This window comes from Anser brachyrhynchus (assembly GCF_964034855.1).
Source record: "Anser brachyrhynchus genome assembly, chromosome: 6".
NCBI lineage: Eukaryota > Metazoa > Chordata > Aves > Anseriformes > Anatidae > Anser > Anser brachyrhynchus.
The window spans coordinates 22,076,600-22,094,808 of record NC_137700.1 but is presented as its reverse complement, the minus strand read 5'-3'; the positions used below and the strand labels follow the sequence as shown (position 1 = coordinate 22,094,808).

Below are 18,209 nucleotides of genomic sequence, written 5' to 3'. Positions count from 1 at the left end.
ACCTGCACTTAGTTTCTCTGGAAATACAGATTTTCCGCTTACCATTATGAAGCAGTTTGTCCTTACCTACCTGTGATTACCACCTACAGAGAACCCTGGCAAACCAGCCCTCAAGAAGAGATGCCTACGGTCCGACTCGTAATGCTGCTCCCACCAATCCTGTTCCTAGGCAGATTCCTGTGGGGAGGGCACAGCTCAAAGCTCCTTCGCTCTACAAGTTTTGTTTAATTCATCATAGAAAATAAACCCAAAGTCCTCCACTGCTGCTGCTTGTTGCAACTAACTCCACCCTGTTTTGAGACGCTGAGCAGGGCACTCAGCTACACACTTCTCCTGTCCAACCTACGTGCAGTGGGACAAAGGCATCCTACAAAAGCTGATGCACATCCCATTCCTGTACACAAACGATTTGGTTCAGTCCACCCTCCTTGGCACTCTTGGGGCAAAAGGCAATACCTGCCTTTCCTCATTTCTCAGTACTTCTCAGACACTTCTCTCCACAGTGCCCATCATAAATGGATATATTTAATAAAGAATTGATATCTCTTTTCCAGAAATGTAGCAAACTGCACATTTGATGTTTATCAGCTCCTTGCTTCCTGGGTCACTCAACGCATTACCAGTTACATTCAGCTACACGTTTACCAGGCACTTAAATGAATTACTGAAGCCATAAGCCAAGTACTCCAGCAAGCTTTGAGACAATAAAGAGCCTCCTATAATCAATTCCATGAATGTTGTTTATACCTCTCGTGCATCACCACAAATTTGCTGTGAAGCCTCATCAGCCTGGACAGCTGAGCTGGAGCCTGCTAATCAAGCCACACAATAATTGTTACTCAAATTTCAAAAGATGCCGAAGTTATGTAAATAAGACTGCGGAAAGTATTTTCTGTAAGGTTTCATAAAGGCAAACAACAACATTGTTCGTATAAAGACTGTCAGACAACATCCTCACACCCACACAGGGTCACCTCGTGCCACTGTTTTGGCACTGACTGAGGCCAGCTGTGGGAAGGACAGGCAAAAGCCAACAGACATGCCCTGAGAGGCAGACAGCACTCCTAGCATCCTACTTGATATTTTCATTGTTACCGAGCTGACATTTCTGTGAATTTCAAAATACTCGGAGTTTAGAAGGCATTAAAGGCTGAGCTGGTGAAGTTGAATAGAGCGTGCAGGAAGCCAGCAGAGCTTTGACACTTGCTGCCACCCACAGAGCGCACGAATGAGTCAAAACCGTACCTACCAGGAATGATCATAAGTTCAGCAGCGAGATAAGAGAACAGAACAAGTTTCAGAAACCAGGGATTAACATATCTCTTTTACCTGGAGTAATATAACGTGATCCAAAGTTCAGAATCACTGGTCCTGACAAAAAACACTGTTGACCCTCACAAGAAGATTAGTGTCTGCATCGTCCAGGCGGAACAATGTCCTCCGGATGGACAACTAGGTAACAGCTTGCTTTATTCAAGGACGAGTAGTGTCTATCCATTCGGGAAGCTGCTCTGACCATGACACCAAATAAATAGTTTGGCCACCTAGGAATCTGACAGCAGTGAACTAGAAAGCCGCCATGCATCTGTTAGCATTTGCAAGTCACCGATGGCCTGGAAACAATCACACAAAGTCTGAAGTCAGTTTTCTGAAGTCAGAAAATAAGGAACAACACTCTTTAGGAAAAGGGCTGTGGCCAAAGAGACATGGCTCTGTGGCGCTTCACAAGGGGAAGCGGGATCAGCTGTCCAAGAAAAAAATGCTAAATTGCAGAAAACAATTATAATCTGACAATTTTAGTGGCAAATCCAGAAGAAAACTGAAAGCTAACAAACAGAGGAGCTGGTCTGCATGGTTTACCGCTGTACCAGCACTGGTTGAAGGAGCAGCAGGTGCCAGGAGGGAGTCAGCAGAGCAGCATGGAGCACGGGGACCCCACCAGTGAAAGGTCCCAGCAGCGTTTTTAACAGCCCTGGGGGATTGTGAGCAGCTCTGCGAGGATTTAAATGCATTTGGTACCTGAGCAATAGCTGGGGAAATGAATTTCAATTTGGATAAAAATGCACACTGGGACAAATAACATATTCATGAATGCAAATATGGATTCTGAATTTATCAGCTTTTTAGACATTATCCCCTCAGAGGAAGCAGTATAGATAGCTGCTGTAGTGTAATGGGCACTGAGCTAAAGTAAACAAAATGCTTGGGAGCATTAGAAGGGATAGAAATATGACCCAAATTATAATGGCATTATAGAGGACAACAGAAAATCCCAGAGCATTAAACACTGGTGTTTCTACCATAAGTTCCCAAGGAGGCACCAGAGAAGAAGGTCTCAGAAAGGACAGATGAACTGACTTTAAGTCACTGTGGGACATAAACCCTCCCTCATCAACCAAAGCAAGAAATGCCCCCTCCTCACCCCCCAAAAAACCCAACCCTCACCTCTGAGAATACAACAAGCCCAAGCATTACTTTTCACCTGAAAGAGACGTCACAGAGAATTGACAAAGATCTTGGCTACCAGAACTGCTGCAGCAACGTATTTTTCACTTGACTAATGTAGTGCTTCTGTGCTACATGAATACAGACAGGAATACAAAACATGAATAAATACAAAGAAATTAACTGAAAACATGAACTGAACATTTGGACTCGTTCAGGAAGTCGTGGCAGGGATAACAACTGATTCCACTGCCAGCTAAGTTCCCTTTACAAACAATATCATTTTAAACTATGCACATTAAGGCAATGATTTTGTATGCTCAGGGCTTGTGGGAAGCACCTGTAGGAGCCCCAAGAAAAAACTGTGCAGTGCCATATAGCTTAGTTCAGGGGTGCTTTTCAATTCCTCTTCAACATGCAGTAACAGCCAGATGAATACCAGATGAATGCAATGGATTAATGGCTTCTGTTGCAAATTCATGGCTGACTTCTTTTTTCCAGCTGTGTTTTATCAATTTAGTAAAGCACAGAAACCCGTGAGTTTCCTGCCACTTCCCTGCGCTTGTTCCAAGCCAAACTGCCAGCAGTAAGGAATTTTCCTCACCTTGGTTCTTTTGCTTTACTCTTACCACTTAGGCCCTCAGCACACAGCCGAGAAGAGAGAAAGAATCATGCCTGACAAGAGGGTAGACACGTTTGGGAGACTTGGGCTTAAAACCAGCATTTTTAGCAGTGCTCTGGTTCAGACCAGCTATAGTTGGTGACGTGACTACAGGTGGTAGCACCTCCCAGAGGGGCTCTCTGATGCCCCTCTCTCTCTCACATGTTCTTTCCAAGTAACACAGCCTCAAAACACAGCTTTTGTTCCAGAAAATTATTTAATGAAATTATATGACCTAATTGAAAGGAAGAAAAAAACACCAATTACTGGTTTTTATTCTGTTACTGTTGCACAGTGCTGCAAAGGTGGAGGAGAAATGGGTTTCTAGCCTAGGAAAGGAAGAGGTAAAGTCCACTAACAGAAATAAAGCAGAGTAAGTTAAAAGAAATAATCCATACTTATTGTTTTTCAACAAGCAAAGGCAACACTATAAGCAACAAGACTATTTTTTCTTTGAAATGAACGGTTCAATTTTAAGCTGTTTCCCATTGGCAAATTACATGTTTCGCCAACCATACTGACGACAGAAATGCAGTACCTTGAGGTGCTGAAATTAGGGCTTATGTCACGATTCTGCAAGTACAGCTGCTTCTGCTTGAAACCCCTGAACTTGCACAATGCCATTAGCACAGGGAAATGAGAAATTACAGAGACACCAGGTCCCAGGCAGCAGCACTGTAGGAAGCTCCGACTCCACAGCAACCACATCATTTTCTCTCCAAAATAGGTATGGAGAAAGAAAAAGGACATTTTTGTCTTCTCCTGTTCTCCTGAGTGGATTTCCCCCTCCCCCCCCCCCTTTTTTTTTCCAGCACCCAGTCTAGCTCTTCGCAACACTCAAAGAATAAATGTGAAATTAATCTCAAAGGCCCTTCTCGAAGGCTACACACATTAGCCACAGCACCAGTTGCCCAAGACCCAGACTGCCTTCCTGTAAGACGGAGATTTTTGCTTTATTGCCAGTGCTCATTTGATTAGGAAGCAACATGTTTTGTCCAAAACCAGAGACATTACTGCAATGACATCAACCTCTCCCTGAAGCTAGCTCCTAGCTTGCACAACTGTGACAGGAGGTATTTCTCCCTAAGAGAGAAAATTGGAAGCACCCCCTCCTAGACAAAATACCATTAGAATGATGAGGAGTTTTGTCTTAGAGGCAAGCCATCAAATGAAAGGCAAAACCTATATGTACGCAGTACCAGCAGAAACCGTCGAGAAATTACACAAAATAGGATCCATGACAGAAGCACTGCAAATTGTCCCGAGGATACAATCAACCTTAGCTGGCACAACTAAGCAAAAAACATCATATGACATATATCCTGCTGTACAGCCTTACCCCATTTTTGAAGATTAAATTATCAGTGCTCTCTCTTAAACTGCATCTCAAAGGAACCACATGGCTTTAAACTTGCTTAGATGACAGATCTTTAAAGAAATAGCTTCAACACTGTAATGGAATGGATGTTGTTCAATTACTGTGCCACTATACAGCAGGACTCCTCCTTTCGCATCTCCCCCTTGAAAGAGGAAGGGGAAATGAAACAGAAGACCATGACCATCAATGATTTGAACTTAACACTGAGAAAAGGTTACAAAGACCCAGCTTTACCTAACCACCTCACAGGTCAGCTATGTGGGGAACCTACCTGGATCAGAAGGCAGGAACTATTCAAAAGGAGCCACTGATAAGCAGGTTTAGCCTAAAACACCTTGCACACACTTACATATACAGCCCATGTAGGTGGCTACCAGTCACTTTGAAGCTGAACATCTCAGTCACCAATCCATAACATATTACCCTTTCATTGAAGTTAGTCTCTTGGGACATCTTCATAGAGAGCCTTCTATGGTCCTGAAGACCTCAAAATTGTCTTCAAAAACTTTTTGAGTTTCTCCTCAGCTTTATATATATATATATATATATATATACACACACACACACGCACCATTTAACCAAGATTGCTTTAATCATGTCTTCCTTAGAAAATATGCACAGAGCAGAAACTCAAAAAATTACACATTTTTAATTATTACTTAATGTGCCGTTGGAAATACCATGTGTATCTGCAAGCACATCAGACAGGCAGATTGCAAAACGTAGTTCACCAGATGTCCCACCAGGAAAGCTTCAGGGGACTGACACTTTATGCAGTGTACGTTGATTTCCTGAGCTACCATCCTCTTGCAGCATCTTCCAAAAATCCTATCATTTGTGTTTCATGTCCTTCAGCATAAACTTTTTAAATAACCTCCCACGGGGAAAGGTTCTTCCCCGCCTGGAAGATTATTCAACTTTTACTACATTTTAGTATGAAGCAAACTCTTAATCACAAGACATCCTTGTCTCTTGCTATTATACAGAGGTGGTAAACAACAACCCCCCTAAATACACTTAAATTTGTCTCTTTCATCCTGGTTCCCCCCAAAGAGAAGTATTCCTCACAGCCTGCTGAAGAACAGACTTGCCCGTATGAAAAATATTGGCAATAAATTAACCACTATTTGAACAAAAGGTTTTCAGAAGTACTCTGGTGAGATTTTACCAGCATTGATCCAAATTAGAAGTTTAATGAGTTACATAATTTCGGGTCATTTCTTGTTCCTAATGAATACAGCAGTTGACTACTGTACTTCTTAGTGGTTGCTCCATAATTCTCTTTTCAACTCAAACAATTATAAATTCTTATGGGCATGGGGAGGAACAGCAGGCAGGAGTCTGCACTCAAAGAGTAAGCATTATATTTGGGGAGACACCTTGTTTGTTTTCTTTAAAAAAAAATAAAAAAAAAATCAGGATTTCGATCACTTCAAATTCAGAAGTGGCCTCAGCTGAGGAACTACAAACAACACTCCAGAGAAACTTCCACTGTTCTCACCCGAAAGCCTCTCCAGTCCAGGGAGGAGAAAAGGGGATGTGTTTTTGTTTAAAATACCTGCAATAGTAACTCAGCAGGAGTGCCTGAAAGCCCTGCGTTTTAATATACTTGCAAGAAAGCCACCATGCAGAACTGTCACTTCCAGTGGAAACAGCCCTTAGTGAGGCTGAAACTACTTGTGAGTTTTTGTAGTTTCTCCCTCGCAAGTAGAACAGAAACATATCACACATGCAGTGGCATCTTTTACCAAAACAGCCCATGTTGTGGTCTGTTTTAAGGCAGCAAGTACCCCCACTGGCTCCTTGGCACAGGATCAGAAGAGCTTCATCTCCGTTTCATCCTCCTCCCCAGGGCTGTAATCCCACAACATTCAAACACTTTAAATATGCCCATTCATCCTGACCCATGAGGCAGGCAGATACCAGATGTAAACATGCCTATCTTAAAAACACCCAGTGCTTTACCTGCAAATCGTTCACAGATGAGAACGACACATTCCTCTTCTCCCCTACATCTCATCTCCAGCAAGACGTGATGATTGCAAACCCCATTTCTTGCTCTCCCCATTCCCCTTGGGCATGCACTATTTCACAAACATACCTGAAATGGTTCTACCAACTGGATCAAATTTACACCCTTAGTATTACCTAAATTAAAACCCATTTTTTCTAACATGCCTGTCCACAGCAACAAGTAGCTGCCTGTCCCATTTTGCATAGCCTTTGATGGTGGTTCGTCCACCCTGGCATAGTCTCCCCAGTCTGCTTTCCATAAAGTGAGGTTCCAAATGCCGCCCATGTATGGATGAGATGGAGAATGAGCACCCAAAAGCAGCTGAAGAGCTCCTAACATGCTGGCAGTGAGAAGTGAACAACACTCAATGTATTTCTTTTAGCAAGGAAAAGAAAAAGTACAAAAGAAAAAGTGATGCAGCTAGGTATCAGAAAATGAAATATGATCCTAACAAAGATGTGTATATGGTGGGTATACGGTGGCACTTAATTCCGTAACTTTTTACTAAATACACTACTTTGCTGTGAAACTGAAGCCATAATAAACAAACAGCCATAACTTTGAACTACAAGAAGAACATTTACAGGGTACAGACACAAAACTTTGAGAACTAACATACTTAAAATACCAGCAGCGGTTAAAGAGCACAAAAGTTTCCCAACACTATTTGCTGAGCTTATCACATCCTAACTTCCCATTTGTCACTATAAAAACAAGTCCTGGTTCAACCTCTTTGAACTGTAATAATTAATATTCATCTCTCCCAGTGCTTTCTCTTCCCTCACGCTGCATTTCATAGAAATGGGTCTTTTTTAAAAGACTGTTTTTCTCCCGTGGGGATGACTAGCACAGACTGCCTCTGCTACCAACCCAGTTACCAAACATTAGAGAGATCTGCCTCTGTACTAATCAGATGGGTGCAAGTAAGGTCACTCCATAGTTAGGTAAAAAGAAAACAGAGCACAGAAAACCATTTTAAGGCAAAGGACAGAGCAGTTCAGACAAGCTCAGGAACCTGGGCTTGTCACTGGAGTACATTTGTGAGAGATTAAAGGCGACAAACTACACTCCAACCAAATGATCCATTGACAGAATATTTAGGGTATAAATAGAAAACGTCTTCTCCAAATAGATCAGATCTTTAATGCTTTGGAAGTCATTGTCTGCAGGCTCTGCCGCACAATAAATTTATTTAGCAAAATGTCAAGTTGCAAGGAGGAGGCAAAAAACCAGGAGTTGGATTCCTCCCAGAAGTACATAAAACTATATAACTGCACTGAAACAGGCAGCTGAAGGATTTACTGACCTGCTGGAGTATTTAATGAAATTATTCCCATGAGCACAGTCTTTATGAACTGGATCATTACGATCTCTCCCCCAGTAACTTGCTCCCTTTTCAATATGCAAAAAGACTTCACACGCACCTCCATACTCATGATTTCCACCACTTGTGCAACTAGAAGAATGTTGTTCAGAAACCATTTTACACTTTCACTCACCTGGAGTAAACTTTCTAGAAACCAAATCTAAGCATCTCAAAACACAAACTTAGAGAGCAGTTCTGGTTTGTGAGAAAACATCAGGTACACTTACTAAACATGGAAGTTTTGTATGATCTTTAATCAAATATCCAAGCTGACCATAACTTTTGTATCAAATATCAAATCTGGTACCCCATTAACAAACAGAACCATATCAAAAAAATGAACTGTAAAGCACACATTAAAAAGGTGGGATCACTGCAAGACGACTCAAACTCAAGTCTGACTTCAAAAGAAGTGAGGAAAAATATGTATTTTAGCATCAAACGGTTACTACAAATTTCCAGTTACAGGTAAGAGCCTCTTACATTACAGAAGTTTATAATTAAACAAAATTGTTTTGTTGGCTTTATTTCTGGAATTTTTTACATTACTTATGTTTGTATCCTCATTTCAACATGCCCCAAAACACAATCCTACAAGTATTACTACAGATACTTATCTTGCCTAAGTTCACTGAGGTCAGAAGAGACTGGAACAAACAGTAAGCACAGCTCAGACTTGATCAAAAATTCCTGTACTTCGCTATTTACCAAGTGAACTCTCAAAATATCTAATTCCTGAGTTGCTTTTTTTGTTTGTTTGTTGTGTTCTGGTTTTTTGGTTTTTAAAGGTTATTTGGAAGAGCAGGTATCTTGTAACAGACATGCCACCCAGATTTTGGATACCCCAAATCGTGGAGGAAGGGGAGAGGTGGCATGTACCTTGAAAGGAACACAAACAAAGCTTTCCGTGCTGCTGGACGTGGCACACTCCCCATGCCTGACCTGCTGGGTACCAGCTTGTGTTGAGCACCTCCTTACAGCACACCACTTCACCACCTGCCTGCCAGTCTTCACTGCCATTCTGTAAACATGGTTTTAAAGAAAAGGAATTAAGTTTATTCTCAAGATATCGTATCATTATCTCATTTGATATAAGCTCAATAAAAGCCACCAGTGTTGTCATGTAGACAGCCGGTATATCTCAAAGGCTACAGAAGCTCTTTCACACAGCACCTATGTCCACCACTACACTGCACTTGTCCAATATCCAGCGAGTGATACAGTCCCTCTTGAGTTTTCCATCCACTATCTGTGGCCAGAACTTTCTTATGATACTGATTTGTGATGCATGAAAGGCAATGGCAAGCTGCAAGCGAAAGCACGAAAGGTTCACCAGCTATGCAAAGTAAGCCGCAGCAGCGTGAACCTCTGCTAAGTCACTGCTCTGTAGAAACCAAACCAACACGGAGTCAACAGGGGCCTCAGGCAGAGTGTTGAGAGGCTTGAATAAAAGAGGCATAAAACATGGTTATAACAAGCATCCTTTCCCCCGTTTCCACTGAAAAACGCAACACAGAAGGCACACAGTTATTTAATACAGCAAATCCTTACCTACGAATGGTTCAAGGATTACAAACTGAAGAGGCAATGGCTTCATGAGATGATACATGAGAAGAAAGTCAGGCTCATCCAGTATTCAAAATAGTTTGCACTGGAGAAAACTTACTGCCCTCATTATTAAAATGAAGTCCCTCTTATCATCTTTCCTTTTACTGCTTCATTCTTTGCCTAGCTAAATGGTATCAAACAAAGAGAATATTGCTCATACTTTTACTGTTTTAATGCATATAAATTATAATAAAAATACCTAAGTGTGAAGAGCACTTCAGTATGCTATACTTCTTCCACTTCAAAATTAAAAAAGAACAACTGTTTGAGAAGAGAAAATAAAACAACAAAAACAAATAAATTTAGTATTCTTTGCAAAAATTTGTGAAATCAAATTTTGTGATGAAATACACTTTCACTCTATTATTCCACTGGAAACACTTTATATTGCTGGAAAGGAGCTGTCTGGTTTTGTTTGCTGTAGAAAATGGCTACATCTTAAAAGGCATTACAGGTGGAACATACACAAGAGCCTTCTGCAAACACAGAAAATACATATGCCAGTGCACTGCTATAAGCAATCCTGGCCTCAAACACAAGGGAATTAAGTTTAAGCCACAAAGGCAAGATGCAGTCCTTCCTAAGAGAAGGTTTCAAAAGATAACATTGCATTGAGAGAGCTGACAAATGCGCAAGTACAATCCAAGAATCAAGATTTTTGGAGAAGAAATGTGCTTCATGGAAAAGCATTCTATTTCAGTGACAGTAAGGGATTTATTTCACTTATGGTCTTCATGTTAACAGTATATCCATGCATTTCTACTTTAAGACATTTTGATATTAACTCCGCAATTCCGCTTTCTTAGGCAATGTCACAAACCAAAGACTTGGATCAAAACAAACTCCACCCAGGAAGAAGCGATGAGCCTACAGCAAGCTTCTCAAAAATCCAGGAATCTCAAGACCCTTGCAGCCCAATGAATAAACTTACTGATGAGGATGCTCCAGCGCAGCTCCACGCAGCGCTGGAGGGCATCAGAATACTTCTACAGGGGGAATTGCCATTTGTGGATGAGACACAGAACTGACACACTGATCGGCTGTGGCCTTTAAAAGCAGCACAGCACATTCCATGAAAAGAGTCAGTCTCTGTCTAGTTCAGTAGCAGCATCACATTTCAGTTCTCCACCTTTTTCTTTGAGCAATCTGCGTCGCTAAAACTGATTACGTTGTCAGTCAAAACAAGAAAAGGCCTTGACGGCATTCAGTTGTTTCGTTCCTGTTTCAAGAACAAAATCCTTATCGAAGTCACGCTGTACAACCAAAGTATCACTTTCTGAACTAGCTGACACCACTACCAATTACACTGTAAGGTAAGCAGCAATACTCACTTTCTTACATTCATATGAGAACAAATTTTCATACTGCTATGTAAACTTTAACAACAATGAAACCATCTTTAAAGAACTGAAGTACCTACCATTTTTTTTTCCTCCTGTCTACAAAGTCAGAAGTGTATCAGTCTATACAAGTCTTTGGCACGATCAAGCATGGCTGCTTTATCTCCAAAGAAAAAGATCAATAATAGATTAGGAAGGCAAAATAAACATAAAAAACCCAAAAACTTTCATGTCAAGTCTCAGTGCATGCACTGAGTGAGATGGGAGCCATCTCCCTGAGCTCCCCTTCCCCTTTCACCCATGATTACACACCTCCATCACATCCTCCTCCTGCAATTCCTCCTTCATGCCGAGTCCCAGCCTCCTTATTTATTCTTCGCAGAGAAATTATTTGTATGTCTGAAATTAGATCTCTGCTGAATTTGGCCTGGATTTCAGGAAATCTTAACAATGGGGAAACATAGGGGCCTAATTCCAAGGAGCAATGAAGAAAATGTTTTTCTGCCTCCTGTGTTTCAGCAGAGAAACCGACAACCTTTTCTTTCCATAAAAACTGAACATTCAGGAAGAGAACCTGATGATACATCGCCATCCCTGCTTAAGCACTGGGGAAAAGGCACGTTACAGTCATTATGTGAACTGGGGAGGCAGCTGCAGGTCACAACCAAAACTAGTCTCTTACCTTCCACTTCTGTGACCACGCTGTGCCTTGGGACCGGGGGGGGGGGGCGATATGATTTCCATGAGTTGTTTGCTCTCAGCTGAACGTTCACAGTTTAATTATATCAACTGTACAGTCTTTACCACTATACTGATGTATCACACCATAAGCAGGGAAAAAAAGGACTGTAACAAATATTGAAGATCTCTACCTAGCTACTGGAAAAAGCACCTGCATTTTTGGCTTGTGGTAGCTTTTCTGCGATCATATGTGTGACCTTACCTCAAGTCAAGAGTCAGTTATTACTTCTGTGTCTGCTCCCTGACCCATCTCCGCTCAAACACCAGCTCATTTCTCCTGCCTGCACCCCTTCACCACTCCCATTAACTCACCTTCCTAACCCCCTCCCTGAAAAGTCAGTCTTGATTTACTCCGATCTTCAAGTAGCACTGACAGAACCCTGGCTTACAGAGATGGGACAAAACACTCTTATTTTCCCTACCCACTAAGAAAAGTCATTAATAGCAATGAAAATGCAGAGGGAAGGGGAAAAAAAATACAAGTGTCTTAGTCTAATAGTTTCAAATGGGTGTTTAGTTAAAATTTCAGTATCAGGCTTGCACATTCAATACAGGAATGTAGAGACAGAAAAAGGGATTTCTGTAGAAAGGAACAAGATCTGTAAGTCACCTTGTAACAGGGAAAGACTGTCAGGATGTTTGTTATTCAGTAAATACCAACACCAACTCAGCAGAGGAGCAGCCACAGCGCCCATGTTCCTCAATAAGAGCAGGGAGGGCCCCCTGGACACTCAGCTTACAGGAAGCGTGTGGTCAGGGCTGCGCGCAAATCCATCGAGACTGGCTGTCATAGAATAAAACCTTAAGAGAAGATGGGCAGAAAGCAGAAAAAGAAGAAATGCAATGTCAGGTCTGTGCATGGTCTGCAAAAGCAGCTCCTGGTTATACCTTATACATATGCCAGCCTGAAGGCAGGCAATTAGTAAACACCTTTACAACCACTCTGAAGCTGCATCACCACCATTATTCTTCTCTGGGACTGACTTTAAAAGAAAAAATAATAACAACAACACTTGCCCTTAAGAAGCAGTACACAAAACCAAAGCAGCCAGCCTCTTTTACCTTCAGAACTAAGTTGCTTTAACAAAAGACTATGAATACAAAAGCCATGCCAAAGGTCAGATGAGAGAGTAATGGTCTCAGGAGGCAAAGAAGTGTATTTACATACACTGGTGGTGAAAAAAGGTACTTCTAAAATCAACATTTAGCAAAGCTGAAGAAGTGCATTTCATAAAGCAAGTCTAAAATTCTGCTGCATGAACTTATGGCACAAAATGGAAATGGCCAGAGCTGATGAAATATCATAGCATAAATGAAATTGTTTTCTAACAGAATAGTTAGCAACTGGGAATATTTCCTGCCTTTGTATACCAATTATTGCTCAATTACTGTCAGGCCACCACACTTCCCAAAGTAGCACCAGAAGGTCATTTATAACACTGGTAAATGAAACGTCTGCTACGTCAGTAAGCAGCAGCATAGCTGTTTGTTAGAACCAGGCCTTTAATTCAATAGATAACAACCAGGAAAACAATGTGATTGATATCGTTAGTTACTAAATTAATCATCTGGCATAATCGAATAATATTTAATAACAAAGATGATTTCATTCTTATGGATGAGCAAAGCACTGGAAGAAAGATTCTTCTCCTTGATTACAGCTCTGGAAGAGCACTGCATTACTGCATTAGTAGCTGCTTCATTAATTACCTATTTGCTGCTGGCCAGATCAACAGCCAGCTGAGAGGGACGGGCATCTGCTCGCTTTGAAAGCGCAGGCATCCCAAGTATTTTTGGGAAACCATTTAACTGCCATCACACGCAAACACCCATGCAGAAGAAACAGAATCAGTGTTTCCACAATCCAGTGGTTTCCAATGGTTTGGATCCCCCTTCCTGACAGCCTGAAGTCTGCATAAATCAGGGTTCCTAAAAATTTGTTTCACCATAATTCTGCAACGTGAAAGTAATTCATCCCCTAGGGATAGTAAAAGATAACAGAAATTAAGAATTCTAGCACTTCTGTGAGCAAACTCAAAACCAGTATTTGCACAACTTAAGAAGCTTATTGAATTGATCCTCAAATGCTTTTCAGGACTAACCTCCTCCAGTTCTGGTACTCTTCCACCTCAAAGTAGGACACTTCCATTTCCTAACAGAAAACTAAAATTTGCTGAAAGACAGAGCAGAAATCAAGAAAAACTCCTTCCATTTCTACTCAGAGAGCAAGGCATCTGCAGATAAGCCCCAGGCTTCAAGGACAGTTTAACATTTGAGGAAAAATATCTTGCATTTTGTTCCTCAGAGGATTTTAAGCACACAGGATGTATCTGGAGAACAGCCTGGCACCATTATATTGTAAGGAGGAAGAAAAGCATGATGTGAGAGAAAAACTTTAGTAAAGAAATAAATTATCTTAAAATTAGGGATTCTGAAATGAGTCAAAAGGGGCAGCTTCCTCTCTGTATGGACCGAACCACTGCAAACTGGCCCCATGATCCATAAAGCCCAGCCTTGTCAGAGCAACCTGACATGAAACACTTGATCTGCTAGTGTTTTACCCCAAGCTTTTACTAAGATAGAATAAGGCCCAAAGTAAGTAATAATAATACACAAGTCTGCAGCTGTCAGCAGAACACATTCAGTGTACTTCTGGCCACCTGTGCACTACTTTTTGCACATGTACAACTCCCCATGAAAACACGTGTTGTCAGCACGTGCCGCAGAACCTGTCAATGTGCGTTTTCAAGTCCTCCCAGCATCTACAAAAATGCTTAGGCAGTAAGGCAGACAACCAAGTATGACAGCAATTTGGGAACTCTGGTTCTCAAAGACCAAGAACAAGCATTTCCAAGGCAGTTTTCCCCATATAATTCTATTGCTTTAGTCAGAGTTCCTTCAAGTTCTTCATACAAGATGCTTCATTCTTACTCAAGAAGATTTTAAAATAACTCTCATGCTAGTGAGAAACAGAGGCTATTTATCTTAACCTGTATTTCTTGTAATTCTAATCGACCAGTACCTAAACTTCACTATTTAATTCTCATTGTTCATGTACAACTGTGTTCAGCTGAAAGAGCTTAAGCTTGGCAATTTCAGCTGATCATACAGGAAGGCAATGAAGTATCAAAAGTAGAAGGTGTTATAGGCAATTTACCTTTTAATTAATCTAAACTGGGAACTAAAATTATGATATGCAATTTAATTTTATGTTTTAATCACTCTCAATACGGCATTTTAACCTCCACAAGCACTCACGTTTGGAGGGGTGCAATGCAGGGCTCATCTAAGCTCTCCACATCACTTTAAAAGAGTTCCCAGATTTTAATTAACCCAAGAGCAACAGGGTTGTTCAAACTGATCTCTGCACTAACGAGAATTGAGTCAAGATCCCTAATTTTTGCCTCAACGCTGAAAAAAAAAAAGGTCACATGAGAACGCTAGAAACGGAAAGACTGCCATAGGTGGCACTTTTCCAAGCTAAGAGGAAGAGGGGAAAAAGAGCTGAAACCTGCTTGGAAATCTGTTTTCAGTGGGAAGGTTTATGTCAGATGTTCCTCCTGGGGAGCAATCTGTGGTGAGCTATTCTGCCATAGGTCAGTGTGCAATCTAAACAGGAAAAATGGCTGAAAACACACAAATAGACATAAAGGGCACAAATAGCCAGACTAGGGAAGTTTAATACCCTGGCCTTGCTATTGGGCAACCAATTCATTACCTGCAAGTAACACGTGAGACACCTGCCGCCGATATTTTAACTCCTCACATCTGCTCAGGTTTGGTGATGGAACATTAACACAACGGGAGTGAGAAGACAAGTTAATGGAGAAGACATTGGACAAGTCTTTCCTGAGAATTGTTGGAAAAGCAGAAGCTGACTTGCTTGCATCCCCACTCACCCACAAGAACCCACCTCCTCCATGCCACAGGTGGTCTTTTGTCTCTCATTTTAGCACATACATATGCTGAGAATTTTGCTTCGTGGGATCAAGTACACATCTCCATCCCAGGAGGAATTTTAGATATAGAGAAAAAAAATAACCTTCCACATAGTTTTATCCACAGTTACAAGACTATATACCAGAACAAACAAAAAATTAAAGCTGGAACATTTGGAATACTGTATGCATCCAATATGCATCGTGTTTTTCATTGAGATGAATACCAGCAAAGAAAAAACTCTGAGGTTTGTGATCAATATGCTTAAAAAGGTTTTAGTTCAGAGTCGATTTGCGTAGGTTCACAGCTGATGTACACCAAGCAACACAAACAGAGTCTGCAACACATTACAGCCCCAAAACATGCCGAAGCTCCTCTCCCTGAAACAAGTCAAGATAAATTCAGATGAGAATGTTTGTTAATAACGAGCTTCCAGGGGAACAGACGCACCCACAGCATCTTTCCAGTTAGCAAATCCAGAAGCAAACAGCCCATCCACACACACTGTAATACAAAGCATGTGTCAACTAGGTGCTGCCTTCAGGCTTTTGACAGGATGCCAAAGTGGTCCTTGGTAGCAGACACTTTGGGACCACAGTAAATAAAACTGTCAGAACAAGAAAAATGAATAGTATGAGTGTGAAAAAAAAATTAATTGAACTTGATCTGTACATCAATTTAGCCTCTGGGGCAAACTAAAATTACTTGGCTCTTAAGTACCCTAGAAACAGCCAAATCACTGTCCAGTGTGATTCATGTTCCAGGCTGAATCATCTGAACCAATTAAGAAAATTTAACTCGCTTTGTTCTAAAGAACAACCACTCTGGTCCATTTGATACAGTGAAGTTGCTTTGAATCTCTGTGGATGCAATGCATGAGGACAAGAGAAACGTTTAGGCAGACTGCTCAACAACTTTGTGGCTCTTTGTTCATGTTGTGAGCAACACAGAGATAAAGGATATGACCTTGCCCTGATACCCCATGCAGCTATAACACTGCAAACCTGCAACTGCAGAATCGCTCCGTTCAACAAAGCAGAAACAACGCAGAATTTTACTGATTCTGCAATCTATTTACGAGGGGAAGAAACCCACCAGCAGCAATAAACATCTCAGAGTACTGAGCTACTACTCAATCTGATTTGGAAACACTTTTTTCTACAGTTTGAAATGGCTAGGAATGTAAAAGGTGACTTTCAGGCTCAAGCAGCAACACGAGAACTACCATTCAGGCACTCCCTAAGCAGTGTGTACAGCTGGCAAGTCAAGACTGCTTAATTTCTTCCTTGCAAACCTATCTCAGAGGTAAATAGACACTCAATACAGAACTGAGAGGAGAAAATGTGAAACTAATATCCCTCTTCTGCATTCACAATTGTTTCCCACTAAATATTTACAAATAATTTATCCAAATCAGTCATAAGCAGTAATGGCACCTTGCCTTACTCAGCAGTGATTGATCACAGCACATTAACAGCCAGTAGTTAATGACTGATCTTGCCCTTACACAAGTATTACTTTCAATCCAGTCTTTCTCAAGATCAGGTTCCTGTCACCTTCCCCATGCAAAGGTTCTTCCCTAACCAAAGTCAATGCTCTACCTTTCTAACCATATGAAATTTTGCCAGTTTTGATCCTCCTTCCCTATTTATCTACCCCCCACCAGTAACTGCAGAACCAAACAGTGAAACACAATCTGTGATGGAGTGAACTTCACTTGTCTTCCTATCTAGCTCACAGATAGCACATTAAACAAAATTCAGAGTTTAAAAAAAATAAAATAAAAAAACAGTTGTTCACCCCACAAGTCAGGAACTCAACGTTACTTCAGTAACTAACCAATATAGTCTTATGGGACAAGCACAAACACGTTTATAAAATTTTAACCAGTGACCACCTCGGAGAGATGCAGAGACTGGACGTATGGATTTCCTTAGCGCAGCTATTGAGTATCATGTTGGGCAGTGCAGAAGATCCATTAATGAATGCCATGAGAAAGAGTCTAATTATAAAAAGGTTTCACTGATCAAGCTAGTGAAAGTTAGTTCAAGTTAGATCAAGTTAGTGAAAAGGTGGCAGGCTCTCCTCTCAGTGAGGTACAAGAGTGTGTGGAGGAACCACCTTTAAATGATTCTTCAACCAGCTGAATCCCAAGAAGCAACAGCTGGGTCCAGTTCCATGGCACAGGTTGCTCTGACATCTTCCCAAGGAGCAATCTACTGGCCAAAGGCCAGAAAGCTATCTAAAATAACATCACTCACCCAAAAATTATTCATAAAACTGCTTCTTACCGACCCCTCTGAATTCTGGTCATGAACTCATTCCAAGAGTAGTGGAAAAGCCATCAGTTCAGGTGCACCTCTAGCCAGCCTCTAAGATAAAGCAATAGAAATGACAACTGCCACATTTGGAGACGATAATCCATGAAAGCTAGATCTTTGCACATTTTTATTGCTCTTTTCAGAAGTTGATGATTCAGAAAGGACTGGCAGGAAAGGGTGGATACTCAGCAAATGTGGCTTTGCTTATTTTCATCACCAAGATTAGTGGTAATCATATCTGTAATAGTGCCCTTCCCAGCAGCAGATCGCATTGCTCCTTCCTGGCTATGCTCTGTAACGTTCAGTACGCACATACCCATCCTGTGCTGACAAAACCTGCAGAAAAGGGCTTCATGAGACAGCCACATCCATCCACTTCCATTGTGATTCTGGTGG

The 18,209-nt window shown here is 41.3% G+C and overlaps 1 protein-coding gene across 29 annotated transcripts in view; it reads right to left on the bottom strand.

Moving 5' to 3' along the window:
* Nucleotides 1-18,209, bottom strand: part of PCDH15 (protocadherin related 15) — a 539,977-nt gene that overhangs the window by 364,193 nt on the left and 157,575 nt on the right. The window contains exons 6-7 of one of the 29 annotated variants that reach the window (XM_080598457.1): nucleotides 2,483-2,576; nucleotides 1,330-1,613 (exon numbers count right to left, since the gene is read on the bottom strand). The exons of 25 other annotated variants lie outside the window; for them this stretch is intronic. The gene's annotated coding sequence lies outside the window, so the exon portion shown is untranslated. Of the gene's footprint in view, nucleotides 1-1,329; nucleotides 2,434-2,482; nucleotides 2,577-17,389; nucleotides 17,525-18,209 lie in introns of those variants that run through there. 3 more of the 29 variants (XM_080598458.1, XM_080598434.1, XM_080598437.1) reach the window with 3 other exon arrangements.